A 25,807-nucleotide genomic window follows, 5' to 3' on the forward strand; every position below is an offset into this window, starting at 1 on the left:
GTACACAAAAAACCCATTTGTTGGCATGACATGTCAGATGGATGAAGAATCAGTCTGTGTCTATTGAGTTCAGTTTTCTTTCAAACGGACTTCGAGATCAGCTGCAGTATTTTCAGAGGCAAATAGTACATTGATTTTTAATACGGGCATTATGCAAAATATGTAGTAATGAAAACTTTTTAAAGAGGCTTTTCTATATAGCATTAGTAAGCACAATGAACAATTGTGCATTAATATGAGCAGTGTTTCCTTCCATCTTCTACTTCTAAGAGCCACTTTTTAAAACAGCGGCTCCCATTAAAAGGCTAATTCTCTTTCTACCCATGACTAAACTGTGTGGTGAGGTTTATTTTGTTTGGCAGTGAAAAATAAATGATGGAAAATTGGAGCTAACAATATGTTCTGATTATTCCTACGGTATACAATATTCTCTGAATGTGACAAACCATGTTTATCCCACTAGGGAGAGCGAGTAAGGGAGAGAGAGATTCCCCATGATTTATTGGCATGCATAGTGCTGTTTAATAGCCATTTTCTTATTCTACCTTGACACTGACATATTTTATTTCACTTCCAAGAATTAAGATTTTCATATGCAAAATCTTACTTAAATGTTGTATTGACTATGAGAAATATTTGGGGCAGTAGTTGAGACCGTTGGGTCCATCAAGTATTACGTTTCCCTTGTTACTATTCTAAATCATGTGGGGTTTTTTTATTGTTTATGTTTAAAGTAGTTTATTTCCCATATTTCTATATTAAAAAAAAAAGCACAGAGTAAGCAGAACATGACTCTAGAATGCCAAATTATTCAGTTAAGAAAGCATACAAGATTATCACCATATATACCCTTGTTCTCGCTATATTTCTAACTTAAAACCTATGCTCATACACAGCAGCACTAACCAATAAGGCTGGCTATCCCAGTATAAGAAAAATACACATTTCAAGCAATCATTGTATTAATATCTGCTCAGTGGTGAACTGCTTATGCATGAAAGATGTTTCTTCTGAAAAGGGCAAGGGGAACCAAAGGACCACAAACTGTCTCTTTCATAGTTCTAGTTGAAGTGAAAAATAAAAACCTTAAGATGACTGTCCAGAGTTATGAGTATAATCTGTGATCAGAGAAGACAGTAAAGATAATGACTCAACGTATGAAACTTGACTCTGTAGTTGAGTTTGTGACAAAATACAGAACAGCAATATACCAAATAATTTTAAAATGTGTAATATTTAATTGTGTATTAAATATATATATAGTGAGATATAACCTAGAGGGGGAAAAATAGCATCTTTAGTTAATTGGTATCGTTATTCTTAAATTTTTGTGTATGTATTGTATAGTGAGATAAAAACCAAATAAGTAATTATTATGGTGTCATTGAGAACCAGGGAGGTTTGGTAAGGGAGAAACAGGATACAGACATAAGATAGATGAGATTAAGTAAAAATTCTGTAGTCCTGATGAATGATAAGTAATTGTGATGTATTAAAAAAAATTCTTTAGCTAAGTCTACTTAAAAAAATCCTAGAAACAATGATCTAGCAAGATCCCTATATCCTTATAGTGGTCTCTAATAACACTTTTCTCTAAAAGAATACAAGGATCCTTGGGGGAAAAGGCAGATTCCACACCTTGGGCAGGATATATAATTATGAGCCTGAAACAGTTTGTCATACCAAAGCAAGGAAACAGACTGATAGGGTAATCATAAAATGACTTGGAAGCCTACTTGATGTTTTTAATAGTACAAACTGGGACAATTTAGCATCAGTAAACGTGGAACATGCAAGGAACTGAAATACAGTACATCTAAAATATTTAAATCAATGAGGTGATAACAATACTTCTTAAAAAACCCCACAACTCATCGCTGGCCTCTGGAGGATGCCAAGAAACCAACTTACTTTTAAAACTAGCAAATAAAATACTTATTCTGCTTCTTCTATACAATTTGCACTTCAAGGTATCCAAGTGGATGATGAGAGGAATTTTCTCTTTACTGCAATAGTTCAGCTAATAACTGAAGAAGGAAAGACACAACTAAAATGACCATTTTTATAAAATAATGAATTTAGGCCAGAGATCAGCAAACTGTTTCTGTAAAGGGTCAGGTAGTATTTCAGACTTTGAGACTCGCGTGGTCTCTGCTGCAACTCTGCTGTTATAGCGCGAAAGATACTATAAACGATACGCAAATGAATAAATGTCTTTGTTTCAATAAAACTTTACTTACAAAAATAAGCTGCATGACAACAAACCATGGGCCATAGTTTGTTGACCTCTGATACAAGCAATGATCATCAATGACTGCTAACATTATAGTCATTATGTAGTTTTACTTTATAATGTATATACTATAATAACATTGTATATTACTAGAAATGAATAAGTTTCATCATATCAAGAATAGGGTATACTCATTTTTATTATGCTTATTGATTATGTCATTTTATAATCTTTGATCAATGAAAGTGAAAGTGTAGTTATAGGAAACTTCTGAACTTAATACATAGCATAACAAGGTGAAAGTCCCAGAAACAAATATGCAATAAAATTATATTTTAGGTTTTACAGAAATGCTAAAATCTTTCAAATTACACTTCTATCCTTTATATACCCAGCAACTAGTTATGTATAAGAAGCATTTGAATTTTTATTTTATGATATATAATATTTAACTTGATGATTTCACTCATTTAAATTATTTATAAGAAAGCATCACATATCTCTTTAAAAGATATTTCTTGGGGGCTTCCCTGGTGGCGCAGTGGTTGAGAGTCTGCCTACCGATGCAGGGGACACGGGTTTGTGCCCTGGTCCGGGAAGATCCCACATGCTGCAGAGCAGCTGGGCCCGTGAGCCATGGCCGCTGAGCCTGCGCTCCGCAACGGGAGAGGCCACAACAGTGAGGAGACCGCGTACCGCAAAGAAAAAAAAAAAAAAAGCTATTTCTTTAAGATTTCTAACTTCTTTTCTCAATCTCCATAAATACATATTATTGGTTTATGTAAATACTGTGATCATTATTATTATAGTCACAACTATCATTCATTAAGTCTCAACCATGTTGTAGGCACTTTGTATATATTCATTAAATTTTTAATATTTAAAACAACCTTGGAGCGATGGCCTTACTACCACTGCATATTAGAAAACTGAGATTTGGAGAAGGCAATGAATATTCCTGAGTTTTTAGTCTTAAATGAAGAGCTAAGTTTCAGGCTTAGATCTGAGTCTCTAGAACTCACATTTTTTCCAGCCTACAACACTATATAAAGTAACTAAAGCCATGTGTCAGAAACCTGTTGTTATTATGGAGACACCACCAGTCCAGCCTAATGGCAAATGCAGTCTTCTTTATTCCAAGTGAATATCATACACTTACATATTACTGGCAAGCAAGGGGAACTGGATAGAGAAATAGAAATGATACCAACTGTCTGGAATGTGTATTCCACTGAAAATGTTAAGATGATATTCTCAGTAAAAAAAAAAAAAAAAAGATCAGTTTGAGGTGACCTAGTATATGATTTCAAAGTACATGAAGACTAAATTAATTCGATTCCAGAAAATGTAACATATGAGAAAAATAAAGTCAAGAATAATGTATCATCTAAATATTAGGAAAAAATGTATTACAAATAGATTTTGTTTACTACAAAGTTAAGAACTTTTTATTTTAAATAATGTGTATCTGAGGACTTTTCTTAGAGCATCATATTTTTAACATTTTGGTATGTAGATTCACTTACATAAAATGTCTTCAAAATACATTTGGAGGATTATAGAGTCAAATTTATTCTTTTATTTACAGTGATATTCCATTAAAGTTAAGGCCCTGGGACTTGGAGCTCTGTCCAAAAATTAAAATTTGGATCTCATTCTCTTCTCCAAGAAAAGGATTGTAGTGAGTTTTGCCAGTTCTTTTGAAAATCACAAATTTTTCATAATCACAATTCAAATAAGTTGCGACTCTCCAGGACAAACCTACACATTTATCAGTCATTGATTCTTCAAATGGTCACGCGGCCCTTCTCAGTGCATTGGTACATACTGTACTCTCATATTCTTCACTCAACTCATACTGAATATGAACCTCTTCATTTCTTTATAGGTTTCATTTTCTCTCTAGCTTCAGGTAACACAACCTGTTGTCTGCCTGAAATTCATTCCTACCACTCCTCCCTGGGATAACTCTTCCCATAATTCAGGGCTTAGAAATTACTTCCTGCTGGAAGCTTTTGCAGACTTTTTACATTTGTTTGTGGCACACAGAGGGATTTCTATTCAAAGCATGGACCTATTCTAACTCCTTCCAGCATGGCAAGTGTTGGGTCTTTATCTTGATATTTGACTCATCCTCTCTCCTCCAGGGCATGGGAGTTAATGTTTCTACTTTACTAGTTTGCTGAAATAAAATCCCAACTCCTTGTCAACAAAACACAAGGGGAAGCTGTTAGTTTTTCATGGGAAAAAAGTGATTGTGAAAACAGGAACACTATACATTGGAAAACATCAGGTTGCAGCTGCAGGCTAAGTAGAAAACTAAAAATCACCATGAATACTCTTTCTTCCATCACTATTGGATAGTACAGTGGGACTCATGTCTTATCTCTAAAGTACATCCAAGGAAAGGGAAAACAGAGGCTTGTCCTCTGCTGCTGGTGTGACACCTGTATTGACAATCCCAAATCCAGTTTGTCCAACCAGTTTACTTGAGGCAGTCAATTTTTTTCTGTGGAACTTTAAGGCTTCCATTCAAAATGGCTCTTGGTTGTTTTCCATTGGGTATCTACATGTAATACAATTGCTATACCAATTGCTAGTAACCAAGATGGTGAAGCCAGCTATTTGTTTGACTTCAACTAGCTGAAAATCTGGTAGTATCTGCTGCAATTATAGCCCAGGTGAGAACTCTGCTAGGAGTAGGAAGTTTCTAATGAGGTGAAAGAATAGATCATCCAAAAGTTCAGAGTTTGTGGAAATAGTAAATATCTGTTCACTTTATTTTATCAAGGACATCCCCTGATTATCTCTTTAGAATGAGGAGCAGACCCAGTTCTCTAATTAAAAAGCCCTGCTTACTAGGAAAAACAGCCCCAGGGACATTCCATTTCAGGTGTTTAAAAAGGCAAATGCGAAGCTTGAATTTTTGTGTGCATGCATGTGTGCTTTAAGTATTTGAAACATGCCCTGAATAACACTGCACATCTAATCTTGGATGAGATGCCCCCTCTATATGCTCTTATAGCATCTTTTACTTCTACCATCATAGCATTTAACACACTACATTGACTTGCTAATTTAAAATCTATAAAGGCAGGAACTATACTGTTCTTCATTTTTGTGTCTGTAGTACCTAAAACAGCTCCAGACACAGAATAAGAAGTCAATAAATATTAAGTGAGTGAATATCACATCAATGATAAAAGACAGAATGGACTGTGGGTATCCTTTTTACAACTCTTAACATATTCATGTAGATATTTTACCTGTATTTGTTTATCCCAAATATCATTCATGCAATGAAAAGCATAGCAACGTAAAAATTGTATGACTCCCTCTATAATGATAAAACTAAAACCCCATTGATCTTACTGCTCTGTTCTCCCATCCACAAAATACACAGGAAGACAAGAGAAGTCCAAAAACACTTTGCAGGCTACTCAACGTTTATGCATTTTCAGATGGTTGAAAACAGCAGCAGATAGATACTTTTTCAATTAATTTTAAATGAAAAGACAACCTGAGCAGAGAATTCCATAGCAGAGACCATAGTCAGAATGCCCTGGCACCAAGTGTCTCAAGATTAAATCAAGGGCAGATTAAATACCCTGCTGTGTCATAACTCAGTGACAAACCCATCATACTACATTTTTCTTCCAAAAGCATTTTTGAATAGAATGTTACTAAACAGAGTTCAATTTTAGAAGTAAAAGATTGAAAGGTCATTTAGTCCTTCCTGAAAGGACCTGAAAACTTCCTCTTTACAATACAGCATACAGTATTTTCTCCAGTTTAGTTTTTTATATATTAAATGTTTTGCTCAAATTTCCACAGAAACTAATTTCTGTGAACTTGGCCCCCCGTTTCTCTTCGAACAAGAGTCAAAGAACTTAATGATTTGAATCCTACTATGTGACCTGCCCTCTGCCACCAATTACACTAAGCTCTTCTATTCCCCTACATCTTGACCACCCCTTCTAGCTTCCTTGCTCTTCCTTGTAGAGGCCAAGCGTGCTCCCACCTCAAGGCCTTTGCGCTGGCTGCTCACCCTGCCTGGACATCCTTCTTTCAGAAATCACCGTGGATCATCATTCTTGCCAATTTCACATCTTTGCTCAAATGTTATCTCCCAGTGAGACCTTCCTTCCCTACCTGCACTGGAACCTTGCCCCAGCACTTCTCATCTTGCTATTCAGATATACATCTCCCATAGTATACACCACTTTCTAATATGCTATATAAACTACTATTTATTATCCTCAGTGTGAGTTTTTCCCCCATTAGGGTGTAAGCTCCAGGAGGGAAGATCATTTTTTTCTCTCTCTAGCACCCAGGACAAACAGTACCTGGCATATGTTAGGAAATATTCATTGAACAAATAAATGTAATTGTTACATATCAAAAACCAAAGTGTGTAGTTCTCCAAAGGACTTAAAGAGGATGAACCACTTCTTGAAATGCTTACTTTAAAAGAGCAGAATTTTATATGCAGTTTGATTACAATTATGTAAAGAGAAATTTAAAAAGCAACCAAACCTCCCACGCAAAGAGATTAAAAAGAATGGAAGACTATACACACAACAATAAAACTCACAGAAATTGAAATCCTATGATGAAACCATGGGTAATTTTTTTCCCTTCCTTTAAATTTTCTGCAACGTATAAATTTTTAAAGAAACATTATTTTAGTGTTTAAAATAAACATGAGAAAAAAAGAAATACATAAAACGGCGTTAAAATTTTTCTGTGAAGAAATGCAGAGATTTTCAAATAGCTTCTATGACCAATCCCCAAAGAGAATCTAAATTTAAGAAAATTTCTTTTTATTTTCTTGAGACTTTTCTTTTCAGTTAGGTGTCATTGAGTCTTTTAAGTTCAGAGTTCTTTGTCTGAAAAGCTCGTTAGAGAACACTGGCATCTTCAAGCACATATCTTAGTTCTAAATCTGGGTGGTTTTATTTTGTCTTCTGCTTCCTTCTGTAAAATTGAATAGGAAGACTTATTTAGACTGGAAGGGTTATTTTAACCACATTTAGTTGTAGAAAAACCCAGCTGTTTTCAGGAAAGGGAGCTTTTAAACTAAATAGAAACAATTCTGCTATTCGTAACAGCAAACTACATCTCATGAAAGCAAGTGCTGCCCAATTTAATAGTGGAAAAATTTTATACTAAACAAATGCCTTTGACATCAATGACAGTTAAGTGTTGCTGGGGTTTAGCAAATGGATCACTATTTATCACAAACACCGTACATTAACTTGGATTCTTTTTTAATTTTTATCAAAAAAGGTAACAAAATAGTAGGGAAGAGTTCATACAAAAAAACCCCTTCCATCCCACCTTTTACAAACTGCAATCCCACATAGAGGCACCCCTTTGAATCTAATGAATCCATATCTATTTGGATTATCTACTTGATTCACACACACTATCTCCCTCCATTCTCTCTTTCGTGGTACTCAAATTTGTTTGAATCTTACATTGGTTGAATATCTAAGTTTAATTAAAATGTTTTAACATGTATTTCTTGTTCCATACACTTTCAGAAATACCTGTGTAGTCTTATAAAAAATTCCAAGATAGTCCTTATTTTTATTTTTTGCTCAAATTAAAAAAAAAGCTTATTTGCACCTCTACCCACTTCCTTCCTATTATATTCTTACATTTTAACTGCATCTTCCTTTTTAAGAATATAATTATTTAAAAAATGATTAGTTTATTGACAAAATTTTCCAGTTTCTGTAGTGACCATTCTTTTTGTAATCATTCCTTGCCTCTGTTTATATTCTCCTTGTGAAACATGGCCCAGAGTAATTCTTTCTGGGAGGGTGTATGAGTGATTACTTTTTGTGTATCTGAAAATGCACTTATTTTGTCCTCACTCTTGAATAATAGTGTGGCTTGTAATGATTTCTAGAAATTATTGATTTCTAGGAATAACAGCATTTTGAAAATAGTATTAGTTTGTTTTCTGGCACCATTTTTGCTAGTGAGAAGGCTACTTTTATTTATTTATTTATTTATTTATTGGCTGTGTCAGGTCTCAGTTGCAGCACGTGGGATCTTCATTGCGTCATGTGGGATCTTTCTTTGAGGCACGTGGGCTCCTCTCTAGTTGTGGTGCAGGGGCTCTAGGGCACGTGGGCTCAGTAGTTGTGACGCGCGGGGTTAGTTGCCCAGTGGCATGTGGGATCTTACTTAGTTCCCTGACCAAGGATCAAACCCACGTCCCCTGCATTGGCAGGCAGGTTCTTAACCAATGGAACACCAGAGAAATCCCCTTATTTCATCCTTTTATAGGTAATTTGTCACCTTTCTGGTAGATGATCAAATTTTCTTTTTATAACAGATGTTCTGCAGTTTTAGAACAATATGTCTAGATATTTATCTCTGTCTTACTCAGGACCTGTGTACATTATTTTTTTACATTTCTTGAAAGGACTCATCATATTACCCTCAGTATTTCTTCCTAGTTATTTGCTCTATTCTCTTCTTCTGGCTTTATTGTTGGATGTACCTTGGAATATCTCAATCTTTTCCTATGTTTGCTGGGTTTTTTTAATTGCTCTTTAATATTTTTTACTTTTGATCACTCTGTGTTGCAATCTGGATAAAACCCCTGGTGCAGTCTTCTGATCATGAATTCTCTCTTCATGTCTATCCATCTAGATATTAATTCATTCTCTTGAGATTTTTAATCCCAATTTTTGTTAATTTCCAGCATTTCTAATTGGCTCTTTCTTATATGTCCAAGACTGGTCTTTTAACTTTTTAATAATTATTTTAATTAATTAACAAATGGTTTTGTTTTTAAATTTCTTAGTTTTTTTATTTAGTAGATATAATTTAATCTTTTATGTCTTTGAGATTCTAAATATGTAAAGTCTTTTTCAAGTTGGTTTATTATTTTTATTTTGTCTGCATTTATTTATTTCCCAGTAGTTGAGTAGTTGATTTTAATTTTGTTTGCTGTCTTTTTTAGCATTAGTTTTTAATAAAAATTTACAGATCTTTCTTGATTGGACGTTTGTTCACTCTTGCCCTATCTATCTATCTATCTATCTTCATTTATTTTTGTCTGGCCAAAACATTGTCTGTGTTGGAAGCATGTTACTCCTATGCTGCAGAATAATTATGACTATTTCACACCCAGATACTTGAGCTAGTGGGTGGCTCGACCCAGGCCTCAGAGGCAAGACTGAGTCTCCTCCTTTTTTCTTAAAAATTCAGTACAATTTACATAAGGCTTAGTTTCATCAGTGATCTGCTACAGCTCTATTCAGTTCACTCCCTAGGTTAGGGATTTTTTTTTTTTTTAACATCTTTATTGGAGTATAATTGCTTTACAATGGTGTGTTAGTTTCTGTTGTATAACACAGTGAACCAGCTATACATATACATATATCCCCATATCTACTCCCTCTTGCGTCTCCCGCCCACCCTCCCTATCCCACCCCTCTAGGTGGTCACAAAGCACCGAGCTGATCTCCCTGTGCTATGCGGCTGCTTCCTACTAGCTATCTATTTTACATTTGGTAGGATATCCTATTCCAGTCCCTGATTTCAAGCATGACCTTTCTTCTACTGTCTTCACACTTGAACCTCATTCCTCAACTAACAGATCAACTATGCAGCAGGCCCCAGCCTCTGCCTGACTTACTACTTCACATTTCTCTTCTTATTTAGATTGATAATGAGGTTTACTTTGCTGTTCAATGTGGCTATGTCTTTTTCATTTGATCTCTTTCTGTACATAATTAGTTAGAGGAGACTTTCAGAAGGAGAATGGGTTGTATAGTACAGGAGTAGTATGCAGTTGAGTTAGTGGAAATAAAATGAGTTAACAGAATTGAAAAGGCAGTATGCATTAATAGGATCTAACAGACAAAGAAGAGAAGCCAGCAAACTATGAGAATAGTGTTCATTCTTCTGACATAGGGAGTAAAGAGAGATAAGATCTCAGTAGGACTTAATTGAGTTGAGATAAGGTTTTAGAATTGTCCATTCAGCATTCTTGGATGTCTTGAAAAAATGCTTTCAATTTTTTTATAATTATATTATAGGGAAGGAACTGGGTGACTATAAAGCATATAGAAGTTACAGGTGGAAAAACACATCACCTAGAGATGGAACATGAGGTGAACAAGAGAAGAATGTGGGTTATTACTAAGGTCTTACAGTGGTCCTACATGTTTTAGATTTTTGTGTACAGCACCACCTCTTGTGTCTACCAATGACTTCTTTGAGTCAGTGTAGACCACTAATTTTCAACTCTTTGACTTCCCAATAAAATCACCTAGTGACCGTTTACAAAATATTAATGCCCAAGCCTCTTTTCCAGAGAGTCTTATTTAATCGGTCTTCTGGAGGGCCTGGCATTTTATATTTTTAGAGCACCTCAGATGCTTCTAATGTGTGGGCAGGATCGAAACACTACTAAGAAATATTGAGTAGATAAACTTAATATAGTTGCCTATCCATATCGTCTGGACTCTACCATATTTTGACCACAATACCTGAAAGTAACCTTGGACAGAGAAATGGTAGAAATCCATTCTCTTAAGAAGCTGTGTAAATTGGCTTATGTATTAGCTTCCTATTGATGCTGTAACAAATTCCACAAACTAAGTGCCATAAAACAACCCAAATTTATTATGTTATAGTTCTGTAGGTCAGAAATCCAAAATGGGTCTTACTGGGATAAAATCAAGGTGTCAGCATGTATGTGTTCCTTTTGGAGACTCTAATGGAGAGTTTTGTTCCTTAACTCTCCCAGCTTCTAAGAGCCACCTGAATTCTTTGGCTTTTCCATCCTTTTTCAAACGCCAGCAATGTAGCATCTTCAAATCTCTCCCTGACTCTAACCCTCTTGCTTCCCTCTTAAAGGGAATCTCTCTTGTGATTACATTGGGACCATGGGATAATCCAGGATAATCTTCTTATCTCAATGTTCTTAACTTAATCACGTTTGCAAATTACATTTTGTCATGTAAGGTAACATATTCATAGATTCTGGGGATTAGAACATCGGCATCTTTGGAGGCGTGCATTATTCCGCCTATCACAGTTCAGGATAGAAATGATTGTAGCAACTTGATGATTAGATCACGCCCACCCTCCCCTGAAGTCCAGGGAGACTAGTCTTTTTCGGATGGGTTTATGGAAGTAGATCATGCAATCATATTGTCAAGAATTGCTATGTGGTTTGAATAGAAAGGGATATTTCAAAACATGAGCTTATACTGCTGTGGTGTGAAGTCTGATGCATCACTTTCAACAACATCACCTTTTTCCCTACTTTGTCAGGTAAAGACATTAACTCCTCTTCCTCTATCTCTTCTCCCGCTTTTCCTAGCCTACCTTTTGTCTATTACTCTTGCATTTTTACCTGTTAACACTGTTAACATTTAAATTCTGTTCTGTAAGCAAAAGCTGTCTTCCAAACTCTGGCCATGAATTGATTCTACAAACTGGAAAACACTATAAAACTTTATATTATTATGGTTATGTAAAGATTTTTCACTGCAGAGCCAATTAGTGTGCTAGAAATATAATCTTTTGTCTCTTGTTCAACTGTTATGACCTCTGGAAGACTTGACGGAAAATGTTCCTAAGGTCAACAAAAACAACAACAGCAACAAAAATGGATTCTATTTTCCTAGGCTATAATTATGAATCTAAGCAATCATATTTTCAGTTGTTTCATACTTTGATCATGATGTTTTTGAGGGTATTTTCTTCTGGAGTTTATTTTCTTCTTTAAAAAAAAACGATTTGTCATTTTTTGTAGCCACAGTTTTTTCAGGCTTTTTAAAAAACCGCCTAATTTATTGAGTCTGCCCTTTTCCACGAAACCTCTTCTCAGAGTCTTCTATCCTCTGGCTCCAGTTTTCACTGGTTGTTAGTGGGACTGTGCACAATTAATATTCTCAAACCTTCCTTCTTTGCCCAATTGGATTGAATTAAACTACATACTCTGGGATTGATCACCTCTTCCTCATTCTTAGAAGACACACTTACTCTGCTGCAGTGTATCTTTAAGTAACAGCATGTGGAAGGGATGTAGGTGAAGTAAACTTCCTGAATTCTTGCATGTAGGAATGTGTCTTTATACTACCCTCATGTAATGAAAAGTTTAATTGGTTATAGAACTGTATATTGAATATATTTATGTATATGTCTATATGTTTATATGTGTATATATATTTTTCAGTATATTCAGAACATTGAGAACATTGTAGTATTTTAGAATCCACTTGGAAAATGTATGATCCTTCTGTTTTTCCCTCTGGAAGATTTTAAGATTTTCTATTTATTTCCTAAAATTTCAGTGTGTTCTCATGCGGACTGGATTTTTAAAAATTCATCCCATTGAATAATCAAGTACACTTTTAATCAGAAAACTTATTCTTTACCACTTTTGGAAAATGATCTTTTTTTTTAAATCTTAGATAATTTCCCTCTGTCTTCTTTCACTATTTCTTTTTCTCAAACACTTATTAGTGAAATGAACTTCCTGGGTTGCTGGCTTCTTTTTTATTTATTTTCTATAATTTTGGTCTCTTTACCTTTTTATTTCTCTTTGGGAATGTCTTTGAGTTTATCTTCAAATATTTCAATTTTTAAATAATTGCTAATCAACACATCCTTGTCTCATTCTCTAATTATCTTTTTATAATATCTTGGGTTTTGTACTTGTTCCATGGATACTGTATTTTCTCAAATTTCTTTGAGAAAATTACATGTGCTATTTAAAAATCCCAGTCTGTGATAAGTTAAGGATCTTGCATCACAATGTAAATGAGTGCTCTTCTGTCTTTACGGAGAAGGTCCTGCAATGAAAGTTTAAAAAAAAAAAAAAAAAGGAAGGAGAAAACAAGCAGCTAGTTCAAGAGTGTGATGCTTAACGCCATAGCTGGTTTAGATTCTGACACAAGCTTCTTACTTCTCTAGGACCAATAACAAATACTTAAGTACCAGCAGCCAGGCTGAGGACCACAGTGTATATTAAACTCCTTGCTGCTGCCTGAATAATCTCTTTCTTCCTGTATACATTTTTCTGTTTGTTTACTTCCCTCTCTCTCTTTGGTGTTACCAAAAGAGTGATGATTTATACCTAAGAGGGAAGAAATTGGTACCTAGTGTGGGTTACCTGTGTCATAAGGTCCATAACATTGTTTTCCATCAGTCTCACCTGTGGGTGAGAATTCCAGTCAGGAGCTCCACATGAAGTGGGCAGAATAGGTTATCTCAGGTAGAAACCTGACTCTTTTTGGAACCTCTTGAGTTCAGGAATGAGAAGAGCTTCACTGCCCCAAAGATTTAGTTTTCTACAGGCATTTTAGGCCATATCTTCAGAGAAGACCTATCTGTTTTCTACCTGGAGGTAAATGTTGGCTACCTATAGAGCCATATCTGCATTTGGCCTTTATAAACGTTTTTAAAATTTCTCCCCATTTTCATCTCTGAATCTCAGAACAGTCCTCTCCATTAGGTGCTAACTCTGCACCCAGGTTTTCCCACTAATTCCGTTGAGAGAAAACTGGCTTCTCTGTAGCTCTGCTGTAGTGTGTTCTGGGCTGTGGTGTTCTCATTTCATCCATTTACCACGCTTATCTGTTTTCTGCCTTTCAGAAGTTTGTTGAAATCTATTTATTTCTGACTCACCCCTCAAAATCTCTTATGCATTAGGAGATTATGTCTTTCTATACTTTATGCATTTATTCAGATGGGAGGACGGTCCTGGGAAGGACCAGAGAAAACATGTATGTCTAGCAGGTCACTGTAAACTGAAAGTTTATCAATATGACTTAAAGCCCAGAATGAAAGAAACCAAACATTAAAAACAAGCTTGGTAACTTTTTTTTTTTTTGCGTTACGCGGGCCTCTCACTGTTGTGGCCTCTCCCGTTGCGGAGCACTGGCTCCAGACGCGCAGGCACAGCGGCCATGGCTCACGGGCCCAGCCGCTCCGCGGCATGTGGGATCTTCCCGGACCGGGGCACGAACCCGTGTCCCCTACATCGCCAGGCGGACTCTCAACCACTGCGCCACCAGGGAAGCCCTTGATAACTATTTAATACTATGTAACTCTATTGATCAACAAAACCTCTAATCTCACAAAAATGCACTCCTTTCTCTGTGGAAAGGGGAAACTGGCCAACATAAGAATAATTTGATGTTGTTTTCAGTTGTGGTAATGACTGTGTAAAGCTCTCCCTGAGCCCTCTCACTTGTCCTCCTTCTGACCAGAGGCGCTGCTGGAGGCCATCTCATCACCAAAGGAATGGAATGATCCGTCAGTCTGTGGGGAATGGGACGGTTTACGTTGTAATCACTGCCCTCAGAGCTCACTATTGAAGCAAGCAGTGCCGAATTTAGCATACCTAGAGTAAGTAAGGAAACTTGGCTTTTCTTCCATGCTAACTATTCTCTACATTAGAGTCTATTTTCAAGCACCTTTGACATAAGGAGCAGTGGATTTTGAATAAAGCAGATTCGTGTTTAAATTCCTTCACCAGTTACCGTAGGTGTGATCTTGGACAAATTATGTAACACCTCGAGTCTCAATTGTCTCATTTGACACATAGGATTTACATAAAACCCATTTCACAGTATTCTTGGGAAGAGTTATTCACAGTACATTTCACATAGTGAGCCATCAAAACTGTTCACTATTTTTAATAGGAAATTATTTCCAATATTTCAAAGGTAATCAATGAATGAAATGGAATAAAATGGGATTATTGCCTTTGTATATCTACAGCTAAGGATTCTGTTCAAGTGCATATATCATTCCAAGGATCAGTTTTGTTTTTGTATACCTACACATAGACACAAACACACACACACACCCACACAGCTTATAAACTGCTTAAAAAATAATTTGACTTTCAACATTTTACTATGTATTATTTTTTCAAAATTTATGAAAAGCAAATTTTGAAAGAATATGCAACTAGAGCCCATTTTGAAAGCCCATAGAAACAAATTCTTTGATTTGCACTGAGTAGTTAGGATGAACAAAAAAGACAAATTTTCTTAATCCAGTTATGCTTAATTTGTTGCCGTCTAGTTTAAGAGTGACTCAGAGGGCAGTGACAACAAAGCAAATAGTTCTATTACATATATATGCATTTTCAGATAATTTGTGAGCTCGGTTTCATACATATCTATGTAACTGAGTCACAAATTTTTAAAACACAGCATAACAAATATAGGGAGCTATTCCATTCATTCCAACTCCCTAAAAAAAATAGGTTAAAAGTAGACATTTCTAAACTTGTAAGTACTGACAAAGAAAGAATCCCTCACTCATACTATACACATCCAGCTACCTTAACTTTCCCTTTCCCTAGTGTTTTCTAGAGAAAGTCCCTGTGCAGGGTGGGAATGTGTCCAAACTACACACCTCTTCCTTTCAGGGTCCTGGATGTGCTGCCTGCTCATCTTTCCCTCCCAGGGGTCATTTATAACCTGTTAATTTCCCCTCAGGAAAACTTTGGTGGTTGCTGTGGTCACTGCCTTTGATGTTGCTTTTCTCTCCCAAACACAATACTCCCATTCTCCCTCTTCTATCTCCTGCAAGGTCACCTCGGAATCATCCTTTGCACCCTGAGCAATTCCTTCCATTTGTGACTACAGGGAGAAACAATGGCCTCAATTATGGCTCATAAGCATTCATGATACACCTGTAATAAAGAGGGAGGGAGAGTCTCCAATTGTGAAGTGAAATGAGACATAATCACAAGCCAGCACCGGGCACTGCTAGAGCCTTTGAGTGGGCCCAGGAGTATCCTTCAGAATTTCCACCCATCTCCACCTACATCCTCATCCTCTTCTAATTAAACCTGCTTTCCTCAAGCACCAGCATTTCCAAAATATTCCTTTTCAGTTTTGTTATTTTCCTGTGTTGTTTGATTGCTAGTATGAAAACACCCATAATTTTTATAGGTTTTCTCTGAAAATGTAAAACAATGTTTCAACAACATTGTGTATGGGGGAGGGGGGAGGAGGGAAGTTGGCCTGAGCTCCTATCACTGTTATGATATTGTTGCTGCAAGAAAATGCATTCTGAGTTCCACACAAGTGAGTTACAAATGAACTCTCAGAATATAACCCATGCTGGGTGAGGGGACTGTCTACGTACATATTGTTTGAGAAACACTGTAGCTCCATTCTGTCAAGCATCAAAAAGTCTGCAGCTTTGCATGTAAATAAATTATTCTCCAACCTCAACAATTTTGCAGCAAGTATCTGCTCACTTTTGGAAGTTCATTTATGTTCCTTCACCTGGTGTAAATTGTTCAAACTGATCACTTAAACCAGAGGATCAAATTAATACTAACAAAAATAGTGAGAAGCCACACAGAAAATGTGAAAACAGCCCACTTTAGGAAAGACTATGACAAAAAATAAACAGATATATAAAACATTTGGCTACTTGTAAAATGTCTGAAAACATTTTAAAAATCAGGAAATGAAAGAAGTGCTACGGAATTAGAAAAAAATTTAGAGTATTAATAAGATATTTTGTCTTATTAATAAAGGTTTCTTGAAAGAAGCTTGGGACAGTAACCATTAATGACCTATTAATACCTCTTGCTTTTCCAGCCAGGACCAGATGTACAAGCAAATTTTTTGAAAAGTTGAAAAATATGTTTTTCAGATTTTTGCCACTAGTATAAGCATTCCTTTTTGACCAATTGATTAAATTACAGTAGCGATACCTACTTGAATCATTTTGGGCTCATTTTGATATAAGAAAAAAAAACTGGGAACCATTATTATTTATAACTTGAGCATCATGTTGGAAAATGTCACTTGAATTTTGCTTGAATTCTACTTCCTATGTGAAAATGAAACGGCCACACAAGTTCCTCTAAATCTATGGTGTGTGTCTGTGTTAGCACTCAGAGACAGGAAAAATGTGTTTCTTTCTCTTTCCATATGTAAAAAGCAGCAACCTTACTGATTTTTTTCTTGTTTTATCCTGAAAGAAATGACATCGTCCCCCAACCCCCATATACACATAAAATTATGTTGCTGGCCTCAAAGGTCAATGAACACATTCATGCAGAAAGACATCAATTGCTATAGGGAACGGGCTCTCTCTTATCCTAATAAGGACTTGCATATTTTGGCCAAGAGAAATTTCTACAAGGACATATTCTTCTACAGGTAGTAGTAAGCAAATTCCTTAGGTTCAAAGGGGGATTCAGTGAAAATATGGTCTAACAGAAGGAGACTGACTAGCCAGGCTTACCTGGTAGGGCTGTTTGTGTTTGGTGGCAGACCTAACACAATTGCTTTTGCCACCTATGCGCCCCTCAAATACTGCCACTGGAAGATTAGTTTCCTTTGCCTCAGGTATGAATCCTGATAAACACAATGTGGTAAGGTGTCACTAGATGTGGGAGAGATAAAGGTCAATTTGACTGTGACAGAAGGAGGACATTAGCGGATCGCTTTGTCAATTTGAAGCATACTGATGATGTAGGAGGAGTTGAGAAAGTACAAAACTTTGGTTTTGCCGCATGGAATGGGGTTCTTCATAAAATGTGCTTCCACTAAGATAATGTTGCTGGTTTAAATGTGTCTTCATATGAATGAACAGGGAGGCTCAAGTTCTGTTTCGTTTTTAAAATGTTTTTCTATCCAGTTTCAAGTTCTACATGCTTTTTGTAAGCTGTGGGGGCCGTAGCTTTCCACCCCCCTTGCTTTTAAGGAAGGTAGGGAAATGAGTTATGTGATCTCACACATGAGGAAAAGTAAAAGGGCACTAAAATTAAAAATTAGAACCCTGGGTTTGCATACCATAAATGACCACATTAACTTTCTGACTCCCAATTCCTCACCTGCCAAGTAAAAGTAATAAGAGATGTTTACTTACTTCACAGGGTTTTTATAAAGATAAAATAAGATGATTTCTACGAAAGCAATTTGTAAACTTTTAGCACTAATAGAATTAAGTGACTTAAGATTTTCCAAATTGATCACAAAAAAGCTCAAAATGGTTTCTCAGAATTTTTACGTAGAGCAATATTGAGTGAGTCAAATATTTCTTTTGCAAATGAATCCTATGAGGAGCATGTGATCTAAACATTAAACTCTAATTCCCTTCAAATCCAGCTTCGACATTAAAGATAACATACACATAACAATCCAGGTATTCCAAATCGCAAGAATGAAAAGAGGAAGAAAAATCAGTTTACAGGCACAGATGTGCGCTACCTCTCTAACTTCAGTTCTGTATCTATTTCACAATTAGATTTTTCTCTTGAAGAAACTCATTGCTCCTTATTGGTATTTTATTTAGTGAGAATTAGTTAAATGAAAAGGGATGGAACATGAGGCTCACATTCCTTTCATGAAGTAAATTTTATCTCAGACTGTTGAAAGAAAGATGAAGAACTTGCTCTGTCCTAGTCCCCAAAGGACTGTGAGCCTTCATAGCACAGGTACCTTTCTTTAAATATATTTAGCCTGGAAGCTAGCAAAGGTGATACATACAGGACTAGCAGGAATGGTGATTAATTTCATTATGAGGTAGAGAAAAAAAATTATAAGAAATTTCTAAACTGGCTCAGTACACCTGCATTTATACTGGACATTCCTCAATTCCAGAGGTATCCCATCTTAAAAATCTGGTAACAAGGATCCAGCATCCAGTGAGACAAGGACTCTAATTTGAAAAACAAAGAGGAAATTAGACATAAAGGACAAGCCCGAAATTAATATTATTTAAAGAGTGGCACTGGCACCTACAATGTGAATAAAAGTAATTAGTTCAACATTTTGTCTCCTGACAGTTTTCGTTTCCTTTTTTCGATGTAATCAAGCCCATTTCCTTCACTATCCCGACTTAGCGCAAGCCTCATTAGAACAGTAAAGCACAAACTGCTGGGTTGTGGATGTCTTTTCTGCTGGATATGGCTCTCTATTCAGTGATTTCAGTCCTCCTGCAGATTCCCTGCATATTTAAGCATTGGTGGCTCAGAAAGAGCGAGCTCCTGTTCTATTTGTTAACATTCTGAGTCCTACATGATTCTGATTGCATTGCAGATGGCTTGAAGCTGTCAGGGATAAACACAAGGGTTAAAGAGAACATTTGTCACGGAGACTGGACAAGAGAAGGACCGTGTCTAAAGCCTTCTTTGTTAGCCTATGTGGCTTAAGCTTCTTTACTCTGTATTCGAATTGTGTCTAGTTTATAGTTATATAGGTGAGCTCTTTCCTTCTCTGTGTTTGATTTTTTTTTTTTACTTTCTGTCATTTTTCTTGCTATGGAAAATTTTTTTTTTTTTGCATCATAAAGGTATATTTTGGGAGGTCACAGGAATATAGTTTGGAAAAAAGATTACACTTACGTATTTTCTTGAATACTATTAAGAAAGCATAATTAATATTCTGCCTCACATACAAAATTTCTTTTTTTCTTTTTTTTTACATCCTTATTGGAGTATAATTGCTTTACAATAGTGTGTTAGTTTCTGCTTTATAACAAAGTGAATCAGTTATACATATACATATGTTCCCATATCTCCTCCCTCCTGCATCTCCCTCCCTCCCACCCTCCCTATCCCACCCCTCCAGGTGGTCACAAAGCACTGAGCTGATCTCCCTGTGCTATGCGGCTGCCTCCCACTAGCTATCTATCTTACGCTTGGTAGTGTATATATGTCCATGCCACTCTCTCGCCTCGTCACAGCTTACCCTTCCCCCTCCCCATATCCTCAAGTCCATTCTCTAGTAGGTCTGTGTCTTTATTCCTGTCTTACCCCTAGGTTCTTCATGACATTTTTTTTTTCTTAAATTCCATATATATGTGTTAGCATACAGTACCTGTCTCTCTCTTTCTGACTTACTTCACTCTGTATGACAGACTCCAGGTCCATCCACCTCATTTATAAATAGCTCAATTTCGTTTCTTTTTATGGCTGAGTAATATTCCATTGTATATATATGCCACATTTTCTTTATCCATTCATCCGATGATGGACACTTAGGTTGTTTCCATCTCCGGGCTATTGTAAATAGAGCTGCAATGAACATTTTGGTACATGACTCTTTTTGAATTTTGGTTTTCTCAGGGTATATGCCCAGGAGTGGGATTGCTGGGTCATATGGTAGTTCTATTTGTAGTTTTTTAAGGAACCTCCATACTATTCTCCACAGTGACTGAACCAATTCACATTCCCACCAGCAGTGCAAGAGTGTTCCCTTTTCTCCACACCCTCTCCAGCATTTATTGTTTCTAGATTTTTTGATGATGGCCATTCTGACTGGTATGAGATGATAATCTCATTGTAGTTTTGATTTGCATTTCTCTAATGATTAATGATGTTGAGCATTCTTTCACGTGTTTGTTGGCATTCTGTATATCTTCTTTGGAGAAATGTCTATTTAGGTCTTCTGCCCATTTTTGGATTGGGTTGTTTGTTTTTTTGTTATTGAGCTGCATGAGCTGCTTGTAAATTTTGGAGATTAATCCTTTGTCAGTTGCTTCATTTGCAAATATTTTCTCCCATTCTGAGGGTTGTCTTTTGGTCTTGTTTAGAGTTTCCTTTGCTCTGCAAAAGCTTTGAAGTTTCATTAGGTCCCAGTTGTTTATTTTTGTTTTTATTTCTATTTCTCTAGGAGGTGGGTCAAAAAGGATCTTGCTGTGATTTATGTCATAGAGTGTTCTGCCTATGTTTTCCTCTAAGAGTGTGATAGTTTCTGGTCTTACATTTAGGTCTTTAATCCATTTTGAGCTTATTTTTGTGTATGGTGTTAGGGAATGATCTAATCTCATACTCTTACATGTACCTGTCCAGTTTTCCCAGCACCACTTAATGGAGAGGCTGTCCTTTCTCCACTGTACATTCCTGCCTCCTTTATCAAAGATAAGGTGACGCTATGGAAAATTTCTGTGTCCTGAAGAAATGCTTTCACCTGCGAGTGAGGTAAACACATTGTGCACTGTTTGGCCAAAAGAGGGCAATGTTGCTGTTCAGAATCTCCTCGTTCTGCTCCCTGGGACCTGGTCTCTGGAACGGTAAATAATCGCTGCTGTCTCTTTCCTTTCAGCACAGACAAGTTTCCACATGTCTCTGCGCTCTGTAGTTAATCAGGACTTTGTAACTATCTGTCCTACCTATTAACTGCATCCACTCCCAAATTGTTTAAAGGTTAACACATTTCACTCCATGCATGACTGGCACACACAAGCAAAGTGCTGTCTCTGAAATTCTAAATTCTTCCTTTCCATTTGCCAGTGATAGACAAGGGGAGAAACAACCTGCTTTGGGAAATACTGAAAGGCATTTTTACTATGTCCTTATTCTCAAATAGTTCATCAGTGTATGATCTAATCACAGTCCTCATAAGTGACTAAAATGAACACACAAGGGAAAAAAAATACTGGTTCATTTCCAATGAATCTCCTTCAAAATTATCCATCATCTTATTAGTTAAAACATGACTCAAAATTAACATCAGGATATTGACAATAATCTTGATAAGTGGCATTCAATTTCCTTTGTGGGGAGAGGGCTTTGCCTACTATGATTTTAAATTACTTAACCTACTGTGAATTCAGGCCTTTATATAAGAGTTATTTTCTTTAGGAGACTAAATTAGTGATCTTCCTTTTCTTTAATAAGATGTTGCATTTTTTCCCTTGGCAGCTTATTATCTTTTAATAGATTATTTCCACCTATTTTTAATTCCTTTAAAAAGCGTAATTTAGTTGTTTTCTGGAAGCACAATTTAGATTTTCAATGGAAGGTTTGTTTGAGTAGCAAAATTCCTGGAATTTTTTTGTCAAAGAAATACTCTCAGTATATCAACAAGCTTGTTTGTGCTTTTGCTCCCTGAAGCAATTGGCAATGTGGCTGGACCACTGTAGAGTGTGTTACCAGAACAAACTGCGATTGCATTTAATAAATCCACTAACTCAGTTTTTTTACAAAGATGTGTGTGTGTGAACATACTGTGTGTGTACACACACACACACATATACAGGCACCTGCTTTTGTCTTTGGTTTTTTAGTCCAGGATCATATTTAAAGTTCATTAGAGGGAAATAATTGTAGACATTTTTCTTGAGCATTAAACATTACTAATATCACTTCCTAGAAACCGCGAGTAGGTGTTTTATCAGAAACAACAGTCTGAAAATGTGAAAATTGCAGTTAATAAAATTAAAAATACATTAAGAGAAAGAAGAATTAGGCTTGGAGCGACAGATTCTTGGAGGAAGGGACGGTCTTAGGTGGGCCTCTTGGTTTTTTTCAGTCTCCAAAGGGTCCCATGTTCCCATATTTAACTAAGCTTGAAAGATTTAGGTAGAATCTACTATCTCAGGGACATCAATAAAAGCCATAGAAAGCTGTGTCTGCTGTAGGTGGTTCTAGGAAATCCTTATTTAACATTGACTTAGTTTACTGTGGCTCGACTTTTTCATTTCTTCTGAGTTAAAGCCCCGCCATCTCATTTCTGCTTCCTTCCCTACATCTGTCAGTATATGTACATGAGAAAGTCGACATTATTAAAAGAATAATAACCATATTGCAGGTTTCTGAACCCAAGATTGTATTTTCTCTCTCAAATATTCATTAAAAAATATAGATTGTGTTTTATTGAAAGTGCTCTTTAATGAATGGTATTCCTGTTTGCGTACAAGAAGGAGCTTCCAGTGCAATTCCCTGACAGTAATTGTGGTGTGAATTGAGAACACACAGTAACGCGGAGTGCAGTTAATGGCCACCCTGCGGATTGAGTGCTCCACTTTTGTCATATCTGGCTACTTTTTAAAATGCAGAAATTAGGCCAGTAAAGAGTTAATTATGTTCTTGTGTCAGGAAACCCTCAATGAGCAGTCAGAGACAGGAATTCTTTGTCTTCAATGCAAAACAGATATTTGAGAGACCCTGGCAGATGATAATATATAAATAGTAACTGAGCATCTATTTTGTGTGTGCGTGTGTGTGTGTGTGTGTGGCCACGTGTAATGTGAGAACAAGGGAAAGCCCTTCGGTAAGTCAGCCCAAACATTAAGGAGCACTAAATGAGTCAGTGGCACCTTTTCATTCCTTACAGCTGAAATAAACAGGACAAAACACCTTTCCAGCCAAACTTCATCTTTCTACTTCTCTACTTTGATTTCATTTCCTATCTCCTGATATTTATTAGCATGCAAAAAAGCACTTCCAGTTAAGAAATGGGTTCTTTGTGAGAATATGGTCCTCTTCATCAGGTCGAGTCAAAAGAGACAATGTTCATAAATAGGTCAAGACGTGAGAGATGAGGTTTCCAAAGATGAAATAGATGTTGGTATTTTGTAAGATTTGGGGAAATAGATATATAATTAAACAATTAAACCTTCTGATTAGTCAAAACTTGAGGAAAAGAGGAATTTAAAAAGCATATGTGTGTGTGAGTATACACACACACACACACACACACACTTATAGTGATCTGGATAATCTCTTTGCCATAGGGAATTTGCTCTGAAAAGCAAAAAGCTAACATAAGCAAGAACAGATATTTCCTAAACCTATCCAGGCTTTTGTGAAAAGTAAGATAATATGTCATTCTCAAAAGTCTTCTTGGAAACGGAAAAACTCCTTTAAAGATGGAGCATTTGATAAAATTTCTCAGCTAATATCTGAGGTCCCACACTCAGCGTGAGCAGTGCAACAACTAGCATCACCCAGTCGCCACCTCTAGAAACACACCGCTCTAGATAGCTCTGCCTCCTGAGACTGTCCACAACCCCCACAACCCGTTTGGTGACCAAGGATTTACACCTCCTGTAAGATGCTGGTTTTTACCAAGTCATGGTGCTCAGTAGCATATTTTGCAAAACCAGAAATTGAGGTTGTATCAAGAACCCTGTCATTATAACCATGTGAAAAATTCAGTCAGGAAAATCCCCACAATTCTTTTCTAATACTTGTCCCAATCATTGTTTGATTAATTTTTGCTCTCAGTTGACTTTGTTTTCCTTTCAGAATTGACTACTACGTTAGGAACGTCAGATCCTGAGTTTTCATGTTCAATTCGGGAGCTGATCTCGGCAGTAGCACAATTTTCCTCTATGTGCAGCACAGATAACACTCAGATCCATGTTTGAACTGTTAAGTTAGAGGAACATGAACAATTTTTATTGTGATTAAAAGCTTTTTGTTTAATATTTCAAATCTTTTTCAGGAAGTTTTTTCTTTCTACTTTATTGTGCAATTTTATTTGGGATAAATTAGTTTAATAACCAATTGATTATTTTAGAACCACACTTAGCATGGTAGAGTAAGTATTGCTATAAAGCAAATTAGATCGTATACTCATGCATCATATTCATGATGTCCAGCTAAACTCTGATCCTCCAGTCCACAGGGTTGAGAGTGAAACAAAAAGATTGTCACACTATTAAGTTGATGGCAGTCTTCTGAAAACCCAAAAAAGTCTGATTTGGGTCTTTCACTTAATCAAGTGAGACACGTTAAGTATTTGTTGTGCTTGAAATGAAAAAGCATTTGAAATGGCTCACAAGGGTAACCTTACACATTGGCCATTTGGTGGTCAAATTAGGGCTTCCCAAATTCAGAGAAGTGCATGGCATCAAACTAGATTTCAATATTATCTACACTTTTTAAGAGAATATTGATTGTAATGCAAGTGTTAGATGTGAACACCTGAAAAATGTAATTGTGATAAGTTTCAAATACTTTGATGTCAGGCCTGTCAATACCTACATTTCCATCTTTGACCCATGGCATAGATGCTTCCATATCTCGGAGTTCATTTGAGGCAATCGTATTTTTAGGACTGAAACATGGGCATTTATACTCATATATTGGCTACTTGAGGTGAAATGATTATGAAGAAAAGGAAATATCTCATTTTAAAAACCAATATAACTTGTGACTTTCCAGAGTTAAGAATAAGTCACAACCTAAAGATATGCTCTTCTTCAGTATGATTTAGAAGGTAAATTATCAAAAATGCGATGCAATACAACAGAGAAAATGTATATATGTATATAAATGTATACATATACAGACAATTTTATTTTCAGTTTAGTTTCATAGTATCATTAGTATTTATGTTTGAAGTTATTTTAAACTCACATATGGTTTATAATAACTTCCCCTTCCTCAATGACAAACACAATGCAAAGTGTTTAAAGTACTGTAACATAAAGAGATAATTGTTTCTAGAAACCAGAGGGTTTTTTTGCAGTGTTTACCAAATTATCCCCAAAACGCTTCTCTTAGTATTTAAAAATAACAATCCAATATTGCTCTCATTCAACTGGATACGTTCTCACCCCACCCCCATCCCTGCCAAATAGCTGTCAGCGACATCAATCTATTGTTGGTTGTTTTTGTTATATTTATTGCTATTTTATTTTATTGTTTTTGCTGTTTTATTGTTTTTGGCCATGCCACTGCTGTTTTATTATTTTTATTCCTAAATGTATAAAGAGATATAAGTAGAAATGGCCACGTTAATTTTGAATGCTGTAATTTTTTATACTCATTTATGAAAGTAGAGCAAACACTGACCATCAGCAGACCATATCTATGCA

Source organism: Monodon monoceros, unplaced genomic scaffold (genome assembly GCF_005190385.1).
Source record: "Monodon monoceros isolate NGI ecotype Baffin Bay Population unplaced genomic scaffold, NGI_Narwhal_1 Super_Scaffold_16, whole genome shotgun sequence".
Taxonomy (NCBI): domain Eukaryota; kingdom Metazoa; phylum Chordata; class Mammalia; order Artiodactyla; family Monodontidae; genus Monodon; species Monodon monoceros.